This window comes from Haliaeetus leucocephalus, unplaced genomic scaffold (genome assembly GCF_000737465.1).
Source record: "Haliaeetus leucocephalus isolate CR32 unplaced genomic scaffold, Haliaeetus_leucocephalus-4.0 Scaffold646, whole genome shotgun sequence".
NCBI lineage: Eukaryota > Metazoa > Chordata > Aves > Accipitriformes > Accipitridae > Haliaeetus > Haliaeetus leucocephalus.
The window spans coordinates 2068569-2079060 of NW_010973082.1; positions in this window are offsets into that span (position 1 = coordinate 2068569).

Genomic DNA, 10492 nt, shown 5'->3' on the forward strand with positions numbered 1-10492 from the left:
ACGCGCGAGGCCCCGCGGGGCGCAGAGAGACCCCCGGGGGAGAGAGAAGGGGGGTTGTTCTTTTTGTTGCTTTCTTGGTTTGGGTGAAGAGGAACGCTAAGGTGCAGGGCATCTCGTCACGAAAACGCCTGAGCCTCACACGCACGAGAAGCGAGCTGAGCGTACCGCAGCGCGGCTACTGAACTTAACATCCCTCTCTTTCACCGAAATCGAACGTCCCTTCCGAAACGAGAGCTGTGATCCCTGAGCTGAGATCTTGTGGAGCGGGGCTGGAAGCAAGAGAAGCATTTGCCTGGCTGCAGTACGCAGGATCCCTTTCTTTGTTCCGTAGATCACCTGTGGCAGCTCGATCAGCCGGCTGGCTGGCCGTGGCTGGAATACGCAGAAATCAAAATGATTTTTAATAGCTTGTCCTCCCTACGGTGGACGTGGCCTAAGACAAAGAAAACAAGGATGAAATGTCTGGCTGGGAGCCTTGCAGGAACAAAAACAGCCTTGTAAGCACAGCCTGAAGTTTGCCAAACTCCAGCTCTGATGGACAGTGCAGGGGTGTTAGTTTCCGAGGCAGGTGTCCGCTGCTGCAACGCGCTCCTGCCGCCCTCGGAAAAGGCGAGTTCCCGAGTGCTAACAGCTGAAATGCAGCAGGGAGCCCCTGCGTGCTGTGCTGGAAAACTAAGAGCGAAGGTGACTGCCGAATGCAAGGGTTGCAGACCGCACAAGGCTTAAGAAATTGGCGCCAACACCTTGAATTGCAACCCAGGACTGCAACGGGAACCTCTGCAACAACCCGGAGAACGGGTCCTGGGGATGCTTCTGGGACAAGACAGCGTTAATCAGCAGTCAGGTCTTCTGCTTGGAGCTGCTGCTCTCCTCCGGGGAGCTTCCTTACAATGTCCAGAGCAGGCTCTAAATATGATTCCCTGCTTTCCACAGCAATGCCGGTGCCCGCAGTCACTCGTAGTTGCTTAACCTGCCCTCCTCCTCCTCCTCGTTCGTTTCGTAAGTTGACATTAGCTGTCTTTAAATACTCAGTGAAAAGGCTTTGGCCAAATGCTTTCTCATGGAGTATAGGCTTTAAGAACACACTCCTCATATTGCTGCTGAACAATTTCCACCAACTGCCCTTGCTGTCACTTACAGTATTTGCTGAGTTCCCGGTACTGCGAATGAGGAAGCACCGCATTGTTGCGGCAACAAATACAATGGCCAAATGCAGATGGTTTTAAAAGTCCCCACTGTTATGTGTGGACGATACGCAAAATGTACATGATGGGGAGAGGGGAAGAAAAGGCAAGTGGTTGTGTATATTGAGCAATCTGGCACGTTGGGCAATCATACTGTTTATGAGTTATTCTTGGGTGATTCTGTTCATTTTTAAGTGGAAGAAAAGTCCTATAGCACAGATAAGTTTCTTACAAATGATGACTCTGGAGAAAAAATCTGTAAGAGGGAACAACTGCAATTATTTTATTCATTCAGTAAGATGAAGATCGTTAAATCCACAGTTTTTGAAAGCCATAGGCACAAATACTACACAGGTCATGTACGTATATCAGAGAAAAAAAAAAAATCTCTTGTTCCTCTGAACACATGCGTGCTTCCTATGAACAGCTAAAATAACAACAATTTGACCCACCTTGAAGAAGTATGTACTCATCTATATGTAAGTGGAATACAGTAGAGCTGTGACCCGCTATTGCCAAGAGATGCTCTGCTGAGAACACACACAGTTTGCTGGGGGGGTGGGTTCAACAAATCTCTGCACAATACCCACAAGATATTGCAGATTACAGCCTGACCTTGTAGACTCTTACTCAGCCTTTACTCATGCAAACCGACTGATAAAGACTACAGAGCTACTAGACCCAGAGATCCCAGATCCGCTGCTATGAGTAAGACTTATTCACAGCAATACAGACTTGCAGGTCAAGCCATTTAGCATTTCATACCAAGGAAGGGTAGAGCATATAACATCACGACTATTTTACGGTTTTCTTAAAGTCGGAGCAGCTCTGCCCAGAAAGCTCTTCTTAGAATGAAATATCGATTCTAATCTATTATACAGGGAATGAGAACCGTAACAAAGCCATCTCTCGTCTGCATGGACTTCGGCGAGAGAGCTACTTCCAAACCCCCCAAACAGGGAAGTTGAAGTTACAAGAAAAGTTTCTAAAAAACCCTTTCCTGTTGCAACAAGCCAGGACAAAGAGGGTGAGAGGCAGCTGAAAACTTAACCCTCAAGAGTGAGCGAGGGTTTGTTTTCCTTTTCTCAATGAATGGTTTTCTAATTTGACGTAGTCTAGCTACAGAGGTCTCGTACTGCCGCTCTACAGAGCGTCCTGACTGAAATATTAGAAGAGCTACGTGAAACGGTCGTAGTCTGAAGAGTTTTCAAGACAAGATCTGCTATCTGCAGAAGGAACGGTATCAAGGGATAAGAAGGGCTCTGGGAAGGCAGAACATTCATATTTCATACCAGTGTAGGAAGTGTAAGAAAAGGAGCCAGCAACGAAGCAGGATGCTTTTCTTAGACAGATTTTGGCCAGGCCATATCAGTCAGAGAAGGGGCTTTTTCTCCCCACATTTTCTGTTTTCCAGCATCGTTCTCACCTTTGCCCATCACAGCCACTCTGTCCCTCAGTCTTGTGGAGATCTGCAGATGCCCTGTGGAAGCAAATTTGAGAGTTGTATTGCAGGCATAGTCCTTGCCAGCTGGGACCAGAGGCTTTAGCCCCCGTCTTACTGCACGGGAGATGTTATTAAATTGCTTTTTCTGTCTTGGCCGTGAAATGACCTAATTATCAGATTGCATTAGTCTTCATCTCTTAAAGTGGCCAAATCTGCTTTGGTTCTCAAGGATTTTATTGCCAGCTGAAAATAGCTTAATTGTATTGTACTTGCAAAGAAAACATGGTCTGGTAGAATCAAAGCAGTTGGTTTCCACAAGATGAGAAGAAATGCCATAAATAACGTGTTGGGCTTTTTTTTTTTTTTGGTCTCACCATTTCCATGCATGTAAACTGGCATAAGTTAGCCTTTCTTCTCTAGCCATTAAGTCAACTGGAAAAAATTCATCAGGAAAAGGTGGTTTCCCCATTCACAGTAAACCCCTGGGGTTTAGACATTAACTGGATCTTTATAGGTCTAATGCTGGGATCTCCAAGGAAAAATGAAGCCACATTGGTAATAGAAGGAATGGGTAAATCCAATGAAAATTCCACAGAGAGTCAGTTATATGTTTGATAAGACCTGAGAGAGAAAATAGATATATTTTGTACTTTGCAAGCAAATAGGATATACAGATGTGCAGCCAGTGACACAGTTATATTGGATAATAATGTGTTTGTTCATAGAGGGGGTGAAATATGACATAGGAAATTGAATTGCTTTGTATATCTGAGAACACTGGAAGTCACACACCATTCAGATTTTTTTTTATCTCTTTCTTTTCCAGACACTTTGTGTCCCAAATCTTTGCTGAAGATTTCAGGCTGTCTTATTTAGTCTTATTCTAAAGTCAAATCACTAGCCAGTGACTGTATTTTGAAAAAAAAATTAAGTATATCCTTTCAGGTTTTGCTACTGCAGATGGTGGATGTGGGAAGTAAGGTGAAGAAATCTTGAAATAATGAATTACAAACTGTAATCCATAGCTAACAGTAACTGTATATAACTAGCAATCCAACAGCAACCCAAGAAGTTCTGCCAAAGAAAACTTATTTCCAACACTATATTCCATGTGGCTCGATTCTCTATAAATTAAGATGCCTAGTTTAAAGGGTCTTTAATTTCCAGCTAAACTTTCAGACCTAACAAAATATGATAAATACCCGCTGGTAAAAAGTGAGCTCTCAGCTCTCAACACATGCTTACCTCTGCAGGGTCAAAAGCCTTGAAATGATGAGGAAATGTTAATCTGTTATTTAATGTACACTTTGCACATTCTTTATTTTCTAGAAGCCTTGCTGTAGCAAGAGACTTGTATTACCATTTAGTGATCTATTTTCATAATTTAGGATTGTGGATAATCTTTCAGAAATGCAGTAATCTTAAAAAGGGACATCTAGCATTGTTTGTGACATGGCAATATTCGATATTTTTCCTTGTCCAGCCATCAGTCAGCTGTGGCAATTTGCCCTCAAAGGCGGCAGTGGGGAATGTATGTTTGGATTAGTGAGAAGGACATTAGTGTAAGTGATAAAACTGACCAAGCAATTACATATTAATAAGGCTAATATTTTCCTATTAACCTCACAGTTATCGAATGATCTTCCATAGTTCCCATTCTTTGGATATCTCAAGGGAAAGGGAGTTAATGGTTAATAAAACTTGCCAGAGTGGTGAGAACATGCCCATGGAGCTGACATAGGGAACTTGACAATTCCTGGAAGGAAAAGGGTTAAGAGCCAGCAACTTACACACACAAAACTGTGTGACTACACTTTCATTCTCTTCCTTACAGCTTCAGTTGCTAGTGGCCTGCCAGATTTTCTAAAATCAGGATAGGCTCACGCTCAGCTGAACAAAACAGGGTAAGAATATCTTTGTATTTCTCTGGCTTGCAAACTTTTGGTTATGTAAATGTTGTACGTAAGCAGGAGGGCTCTCAAGGCAGTAGATATTCACAGGTTTTTCAATGAATCCCCTACTTGCTCAGAAGCCCTCGTGGTGCTCAGCTGACTTTCAAACTTTCATCTGCAGAGTCCGCTGTGCTCAGAGACAGTGGCTGGGTCCCTCAACCTCAACCTCCCTCCTTGGGGGTTATCAGAATTTGATGAGTTGATCCTTATAAATGGTTGTTAGCCAAGATGTGAGGGTGAGGAGAGCTGCAAGGGGTGAAGATGTGTTTCTGGTCTGCTTCTCTGCCCCTGCAGCATCTTACCACCAACCTTCCTGCCACAACGGCATTCTGGTTAGCAAAAAAAAAGTGGCAACCTACCTTCTGGTGTTCTGTGCAGGATGAGGAATGGGTAATGATTACAGACTCGTGTTTTCTCTAATTTCACCATGGCTGTAAGAGGAGGGATGAAGCAGAGATCTGCTTCAGCCTTTGTCACCATCTGTGTGCCACCTTAGGTGGAAATGTGGAAAATTTCCAGTGGGAAAGGGAGTGGCAAGAAAGAATAAAAAGTCAATTGCAATGGAAAGAGCTAGAAACCTTTCATCTTTTCTAAGCAAAATTAATGCAAAGTACACACCTTTTCTGCAACTTGCCTACTGACCCATTTGTATTACACAACTTGGTTCACCAAAGTGATTCAAATTGGGCAGCTTCACTTTCTCAGGTGACGTTTGGTGGTTCCTGAGAAAAGGATGAAGTGAAATACGTGAGTACACGATTAAACTTGCCTCCAACAGCAGAACACTATACCCAGAAGTGACTCAAAGAAGCTCTGTTAAAACCCTACATGGTTTTCTTGCATTGCAAAGTGCATACTGCATTTCTGCTGATGATCATTAATTATCACTGTACTTTATTACCTATCAGTGTATCCACTCCAGTGGAAACTGCATTTATAAACTCAGAAGCATCTGATTTGCGTTAACACCACACAAACTACTGCTCTGCTTACTTTCTCACACTTTTTATTTTAGTATATTAGCTTAGATGCAAATGTTCTCAGTGTTTTCTATCAGTTTGTACCAGAACCTAAGAATTTGCCTGGAGTCCACGGCCACAACATAAATGACAATATCAGAGTTTATTTTCTCTCCTGGAAAGCAAATAAACTTTGCTAAAAACAGAGAGTTAGATCATTGGCCATTGTGGAAGGAAAAACGCAGTAGAACACAAGCTTGAAGTTCCCTGAGGAGCCAGCACTGTGCCTGTTTACATCAAATGTGAACTTCCATCTTGACGGTAGTGGTGCATACTACTCCCTGGTAGGAGACCGGGTGATTGTACATTGTGTTTGTGTTTCTGCTGGCTGTTTCAAAGCACTGTCAACGCAGCAATTCCCATACCGGGTCTGCAGGTGCACCAAAGAGGGTCCCTGAGCTGCCGGAGCTGGTGTCGAGCAGTCCCACCTTGACCGGGAGAACCTCGAGACCTTTCGTAGCCATCACAGCATCTTTTCTCCACTGTGCCTGCACTTCCCTGGTCAGGAAGCCAAGCTGAGCAAGGAGAGCCTGGCCGGGAGACACGTCGCCCGGGTAATCAGAGGAGTAGATCGCTGGCACAAAATGGCAGTCCAGCCCCTCTCATAACTCCTGCGTGGCTGGGAAGGAGGTAGACAAATTAAATTAGCTGGCACCTTTCTAAATTTCCCTCAAAACTAAAATTGGACAGATGAGTAAAACCAAACCAAACTCAAATTGTTGGTTAAACTTCCTGAGATTGTTTTTGACTGATTAGTTGGACCAGCCCTCCAAGGCCCACCCGCTAAAACACCTCTGTCATTTGAAAAATCTGTCGTCAGAGAGGAAATAATCTTCAGCAAGTAAATGCCACAGCTTCCTTTCTTCTGCTATCACGATCTTGTGCTGCTTATTTGCTTTTTCTGATGCCATTTTGTGCCTCCAGGCTAAATTCTGCCTTTCATTTATGCAGATGAACAGGAGAAGAAGGATTCCTCACCCACTCTTGGGCATCCTATATTAAAATTTGGGACAAACTGCATGGCCTGTGCTCTGTTTTGGCCTGATTGAGATGCACAGACAGAGGGAAAGGATGGCCACAGAAGGAGGCTCTCCCCTGTTTTGCACTAGGAAAGGTTGCACCTCAGAAGGCATGAGCCATGCGTTTCTTTCTAATCTCCCTAATACTTCAAAAGTTGGCTTTGATCCTCTAATATTATTTGAGCTACTGCCCAAACCCTATTAAGCAACCTTGTGACAGAGACTGGAGGGGAAAGGATTGTGCCATTTCCCATCAAGTATTAAAAAAGCAGTATGGAAAGTCATAAAATGTGGAAGTTGCTGCAGCCCACATTTCCTGAGAGACCCGCTGACATCATGGTCCACCAGTGGCATCACAGGTCCCAGGACCCCGGCAGTTTCCCAGGGCTGTTCTTGCTCTTCACACACACAAATGGGTGCTGCAGAGAGCAGGGTGCCTGGGAGGGAGCAGGGCTCGCTGCCGGTCCCTTCCCCGTCTGCAGACGGGGCTGGCACGAGTTAGCATTTTCTGCAGTTTGTTATTGGCGTAAAGCGATTTGCAGAAACACGCTGCCGGTCCGTAGCTCACGAAAAAGACGGGCTGATTACAAGAAGTCCACATTCCTCCTCGGAGGCCTCAGACCAGAAAACCTTTATTCAGAGCAGCACTTTGATACATATTTCACTTTAATCTAAGCACACACTTAACTTGGGAGCCAAATGCCTACTGAGGCCATCGGTAACGGGCTCGGGCAGAGGGAGCATTCAGCACCCAGGTTCTGACTATCTTGATTTGACAAAGGCCAGAGATCACATGTAGAGGCAATCAGTGGCAAAGAGTAAAGAGTGAGAGAGCAAGCGAGAGAGACAAAGAGATAAAGAGAATGAACAGAGGCTCGTCATGTCGCTTGTTACAGTACTGGAAGGTACTTGTGCTCTCTGACAGCAAAGGTGACATAAAAAAAACCTTTGCAGAACAGACCAGACCAGAGCACAACGGCCTGGCTTTGTTCGTCTTTCCTGATGGGGTGACTCCAGTGCTTAGGATTGAGTGCCAGCAGTGCCAATCATTTCTGGGTCTTTTGCTAAAAAAAAAAACCCAAAGCAATCCTCCAAGTTTACAGAAGTTAGAAATCATCAACCAGCTCATCTTTCCTTAATCACCATCTGTGATGCTGGGCACCAGAACCTCCAGGTGAAGCCAGGATGGGTGCACAGTGAAGGTGAGCACACTTGAAAGCACAAGTGAATGCTGCAGAGAGCTGTTTGCTTTGCATTATTCACACTCTTCAAGCTCTGGCAAATTGCTTTTCCTCTGACCATACTTCACTGTAATTTTTTCAAGCTGAACTGGTTTGGATAGAGTAAGTGTCTGTTCTGAATCTTCATTAGAAATGTGAATTGACTTTGAATCTTTTTGGAAGGTCCAGAAAGAAATAGAAGACTTTCAAGCATCTTTGTGCTTTTGGTGTCTGGAAGTGGCTTGTCTCACAGGAGAGAAAAGAAAAGAAGCAGATCCATTTGAGTAATTTAATCTGTATAAGGTAATTTACTACAAGGCAACACTTCAGTACTCAGTGCTTTCATTTTCCAGCACACAAGTATCCTTGACCTTCCTCTTCTCTAACCTCAGTTGTGTTTCAGCTAACTCTTGTAAGAAGAAGCCTCCCTAAGGAGCAAATCTACAAGTCAAAGTCATGACTTTCTTTGCTCAGAAAAGGACCCAGAAGACTGCATCAGCTGTATGTATCTCCTCCCTTTATATGGCTAGGCTGTTCCAGCGCTTTCATCATCTCAGGTAAAATTAGCACTATAGTAATTACCCTGGGCCAAATATACAGCTGGTGAAAGTGCACATATTTCAGAGGGATGAAACTTGAGATGGAATTGGCAGGCACCATCCCCTTTTATTAAGGCTAACGTAAGGAAAGTGATGGGAGCTATTTCAGTCCCACATCCACACGTGCAGACACACGCTCACATGCGACGCTTCCACTCTGCTGCGATTTTCCCTGCTAGAGCTTTGCACCCAACTTCCTGAGGATTGCTAATGCCAGCGTAAGGTTTTCCAAAAATCAACCCTCCGCATCTTTGGTACAGACCATATCAAAGGAGGTCTGTGGTTTTGGTCTTCTGTACTATCAGCCAGACGTTCGCTGGAGGGTGTTGGGAAACGGCTTGTGGCTGGTGGTGTGTAAAGGTGTGCAGGGCTGATGGTTTGTGTGATTGTGAAGAACTATATTTGATGGCTTTACCTGGTACTTCTCCAAAAAAGAAGGATAAGATTGGAGGAAAGAGAAAGGAGACCCAGTGAGGCAAAGCGTTACGGGCCCTCTAACAGGGTGGTTGCCAACTCAGGAGTGGCACTCTGCTGTACCCTCTCAAATGAAACAAGTGGCAAAAGAAAGGTGGATTTTTTGCCTATAGAAAAAGTGATCACTGAAGAGAAGAGATTTTAATCAGTATATACAGTAAATAATTCCAAAAACTGCAGTAAAGTGCTTACCAAATTTTGTTTCCCGACTCACATCCTACCACAGGTCACTCTGGGAACCGCCCCATTGAAATTGGTGGGGTGGCATTTACTTAGCATGAGTAAGGCCCTTGACCTGGGCGGGCAAGGAAGGTTTCCCCTTGGGTACACTCACCAGGGTCTTTTTTGATTTCCGCTCGGAGATCTGAAAAGAGACCTACCCATTTATGCATAATTCCTGTTTTTCATGCCCCATTTAGGGCATGGCTGTCACGGTGAAGCATTTATCGGCCAAAATTTGGGCTAGAGACACCCAATACGGACATTTCACCAAGCCCCAGTGCAGAGCAGTGGTGTTGGGGAGGCTTTGGGACAGTCTCCTCTCTACTGCTGTTTTGTACAACGGTCACGTAAAGGCCATCAGCTCATTTTGGCACCTGGACCGAGCAGGAATCGTGCCGAATGAACATCAGACCAAAAATAGTCCCTCCCCTGTCAGGCAAGTCTGAGAGACACCCTGTGATCAAAGATGGGGAAACACGAGGAACAAATACAATGCCCAGTAGTCGCAGCAAACCAGCTGCCTGACAGTTGTGGAGCTTCCTACACACGCCGCTGCGAAGGAGAGCCTGAAGAAAGGATGTGAAGAAGGATGATGATATAGATGGTTCAGCAGATGTTTAATTGGAGCTACTCCCATGCGTGAGAGAAAGCACGAAGCTGTTCAATGGAAAATGTGCATTCAGAAGTGGACATGGCACTGAATATGAGATAATTATTAAGGCATTTCTGTTTTGGAGCCCTTCTGTGTGTAGTTCTACATAATAAACGTTAGCATTGCCTTTCTACACGCACACATGTTCCCTGGTCCGAACAAACAAGCAGCTTTTTGCTTCTTGTCACTGATACCTCTTGAAGTAAGTATCTTTGGCCACAAATAGATCATTGCCCTATTTGAAAAGTTCCTAGTGGAGTGTAGCCAGTTTTGACTGGCTATATATACCTAAGCTGGCAAATCAAGCGACCTCTCAGCTTTTGCTTCTATATATAAAGAGGAATGATATAGAATAAATCAGCTGGACGCAGCACATGTCAAATCAGTCCTTACACCAAAATCGTTTTCTGTCTGAGTTCAATTTAGTCTGCTGAGCCCAAGAAGGCAGCTATAGGAAGCCTTAACCTCCGGTCCCGAGTTTGCCTAGGATGGTCAGGCAATAGCGGGAGACAACCGGTTCTCCGCTCGTGCCGTGGTTATAACACCGCCTTTCTGCGGGGAACCCATCGCGGGGACAGCGCGCCGTGCCTCCCAAATCGTTGCGATCCCGCGACGCAGCAAAGCTGCTCCCCTGAGCTCTTACAACAGAGACGGGGGCTGAGCCTAAGGGCTCCCTTGGACTTTAGGGCGCTTTTCTCCTAAGAGAT